Source organism: Cibotium barometz, chromosome 32 (genome assembly GCF_041138505.1).
Source record: "Cibotium barometz isolate CiBa-2024 chromosome 32, ASM4113850v1, whole genome shotgun sequence".
Taxonomy (NCBI): Eukaryota; Viridiplantae; Streptophyta; class Polypodiopsida; order Cyatheales; family Cibotiaceae; genus Cibotium; species Cibotium barometz.
In genome coordinates, this window is record NC_141077.1 from 52,544,725 (window position 1) to 52,548,965 (window position 4,241).

The window sequence follows — 4,241 nt, forward strand, 5'->3', positions numbered from 1 at the left end:
CGAAGCAAATACGGAGTATTCTGGGAAGAACGGGCTTGCTACAGGAATAAACGGAGCTACAAAGCAATCAAATGGAAGGAAATGAAGTAAATGGGAGCGGATGTGGGAACTAGCAACACGGCACTATTTTTGAATTTCCCGTAACCACTCATTTATCTTACTCAAAAAGCCTTGTAATGATAAATCCCGTGTAATGATGGTAATTCCATTTATAAAAGGGGCCATGGGCTTCCAAGTTGTAAGAAGATTTGAACCCACAACACATCTCTAAAAAAGCCCAAAGTACATAAGTCAATTTTAGGGCTTTTAGAGATATACTCATTTTGACTACACATAGAAGAGCTCTCCTACACATAGAAGAGCTCTCCTACACATAGTGAAGGTGATTCTTGCGGTGCTTCCTACGCGCATGCCTTTGTATCAATCCTCATTCTAATGCAAAGTAAGGCTTCTCCATGCTTCATTGTGTCTCTTTTGATTGTCTTTTCACTAATTTTGATGCTTAAATGTGTTAATTAGTGATTAGTTGCTCTAGGTAAAGAGTGTGTGTGTGGGCTCTTAATCTCCGATTAAGAGAGGGGTTTTAGTGTTTAATAGCTTGAATGTGATTGCCATGGCATGCTCCTCAATCTTGTATGCTTGATTTTACACTTTACATGCGGATTATGACCCAAATCATAGCTCCCACCTCTATGTTAAAGTGTGTAATTAGCATAAGATTAGGACATTGAGAGCTTGTTTGTCACTAAGTAGGAAACCCACATGCCATTATCCACTCTCTTTATCTCATTGCATCAATGATTAGGTCAATGGTTATGTGTGCCTCTCTTTGATTATTGTGTGATTAGTATACTAGAGAGCTAGATTCTTCCATTGCTAGTGTGTGTGGTGTGTATGCCATAGATTGACACCCTACGTAGCCTCCGTGCACTAATCGGGTCGCTCCCTTGCATTGACATTGAGTATGTTAGTGTGTATAGCTATGCTATTAGACATGCGTTGCGGCAATCCACTAACAATGGCGCCATTGTCGGGGAGCCGAGACTTAGATTAGAGTATACACATAGCTCTTATCTAGTGTAGATAGGTGAGTATCACTCATCACTTTCATTTAGATTGGTGCGAGGTTGGAACGGGGATTCCAAGGCTCTCGAGGGTGGCCGGGGATTACCTAGGACCTTCACTTAGGATTAGGGAGTGGATTGAGTAGGAATGAGTGTGAGACATTCATTGCCTTCTTGATGGCACGCCATATGCATATCATTTAGGATTTAGCATATCATCATTTAGGATTTAGGACTCAGGCGAGCAATCTTTTCGTACCGTTTTTCATTGTGTTTTTGTTGTTTTGTTATCTTTTTAGCATTGTTTTTACATAGATTAGATGTATCTTTTTCTAGGAGTAGGGTAAGTAGAAACACACCCATCCCAACCGAGAGCCACTCATTTGCATGTGTATCGTCAATAATGCTTTTTCTGTGAAAACCTTCATGTATATGTTTGGATGAGCAAACAGTGTCCATTTTTGGACTTCAATATATCATTGGAATGAGAAAGGCATGCTTAAAAACCTGCAAATGAAAAAAGTTGAAAAAAGACATTTTTGTGCAGATTTTCATTAGGCACGCGTGTCTAACAAAAGTTGCAAAAAAATTAATTTTGATGCATTGGATAGTTTTTCCAGCACATGTACATTGCATCCTTGCTTTTTGTTTCCCACTTTGAATTAATTTGATGCTCATATCATTGGTTTATGGGAGTTGGACATATTCATTCATTTCACTTGTTTGAACTAGCTTCAAAGCTCCATTTGCTCTCAAATTTCATGAGGAGACTCCCAAAGCATAGCCCAACAACCTGCACATATCAAATTGCAAAAATGTCAGTTTTTCATTAGACACGCGTGTCTAATTAGACACGTGTGTCCAAGCATACAAGGCCAAAATTTTGCATTTGGAGGGTCAAAACTTGTCCATTTTTGGCTTTCAAGATATCATTGGAAAGAGGGGGACATTCTCTACAATCTGCATGCATAAAAACTGAAAACTCATTTTCCTATCACCAGATTCATTAGACACGCGTGTCTAATGAAAAGTGGTCAAAAAATAGTCAAAGTGGTATGCATAGCTTGCCCATGTTGTGTGCAAGGGGCCGGATACGGCAACAAGGGGCCAGAGAGCATGGCAAGGCCGCAAGAGGTCATGTCCTTCATGGCAAGAGTGATGGAAAAAAGCACAGCTTGTGGGGACCCTGGGCGGTGGCAAGATCTAAGTGGGTTGGGGTTCAGCAGTGCTGAAGGGGGCAAGGCCATAAGTGGTGTGCAAAGGAGGAGACATGGGCCTGGCTAGCAGGCCAGCCCCAAGTCAAGTGCTAAGGCCAGCTATTGCTAGCACAAGGGGCATTCCCGAGGCCATCTCCAAGGCTAGCCTGAAGCAAAGCCAGGTCAGCCCGCCAGCGGCATGAGAAAGCATCCGCCAAAAGCAATGGAAAAGCACATGTGTCCATGTTTTTTTTCTATGCACCATTTTTATTTAAAAATGCTTTTCACCAGTAATAAAGCACAAGACTTTTACATTAAAAAGAAGAAGCATGATGCTTTTAAACATTACTCTATTTAAGGGGGCCCAAGGGCCAGTCTTGGGTATCATCAAGATTGAAGCAAGGGGCCATTTTAGCACACAAGGGCCAGACTAGGGTATCATCAACATCAATCAAAGACAAGCACAAGCCCTTATGCACCATCAAGCGTTCAAGGCGAGTAGGCAAGCAACCCAAGCCAAAATGTGGAGCATTCAAGCAATGTCTTGAGTAAACGCACACTTTTCCAGCAAGCCATCATCAATTGGATTTGGAAACTCATGGTGACAACCAGCGCTCACCGGTAGCAACTGCTAGGGATGAGGATATGCACGAGGAGAATGTGGATCTCAACAAAAATCTTAACGGTGACACAATTCCAATTTGGGTGGATGAGCACGCCTTTCTACAATTGACAAGTTGTCAATCCAATTTTGAAAAGAAGTTTGATGAACTCCACTAGTCTGCCATCACTCAGCAGGCACATATGGACAAGAATTTTGAAGTACTAAATATGAACATGATGGCATTAACAGAGATTCTAAAGAAGTTGACTCAAGAGCAACCTCTTGGGCCTACAGTGAAGCAGGCACTGTTGCCCAACACTTCAGACCAATGGTCCAAGGCAAGAAGTAAGGGTGAGGATGAAATAGACCAATGGATATCAATTGATTGCAATTGACTCTAATTTATCTTAATTGGTGTTAATTGATACCAATTGATGTCTGATTAATGTCAATTGACATTAATTAAAATCACTTGACATCAATTAGACAATTAGTGTTAATTCACATCAATTGACACCAATTGATGTCAAATTGATGCAATTGACATCAATTGGCATCAATTAGACATCAAATGACACTAATTGATGTCAAAATGATGCCATCAACATTAATTGACATCAATCAGACATCAATTGGTGTCCAATTGGTGTCAATTGATGGCAATTGACTCCAATTAATATCAATTGGTGTCAAATGACAACAAATGACACCAACTGATGTCAATTGACATTAATTTCTATCAATTGGACATTCATTGGTGTCAATTAGACATCAATTGATGTCCAATTGATGCAATTGATATCAATTAGACATTAATTGATGTCTAATTGATGCAATTGATATCAACTAGACATTAATTGATGTCTAGTTGGTGTCAATTGATGGCAATTGTCTCCAATTCATGTCAAGTGGTGTCAATTGACATGAATTGACACCAATTGATGTCCAATTAATGTGAATCGACATCAATTGGACATCAATTGGTGTCAATTGACATCAATTGATGCTCAATGTGATATCAATTCACATCAATTGGACATTACTTGGTGTCAATTCACATCCATTGATGTTCAATTGATACATTTGACATTAATTGAACATTAGTTGGACATTCATTGGTGTCAATTGACATCAATTGTGTCCAATTTATTCAATTGATACTAAGTAGGCATCATTTGATATCCAACTAGTGTTTGATTGATGCAATTGACATCAATTAACACCAATTGATGTCCAATTGATGTCCAATTGATGTCAAATTGATGCAATTGACATCAATTAACACCAATTGATGTCCAATTGATGTCAAATTGACATTAATTGACATCAATTGGACAACAATTGGTGTCACCTAGTGGGAAATGGCTACTAGGGCTT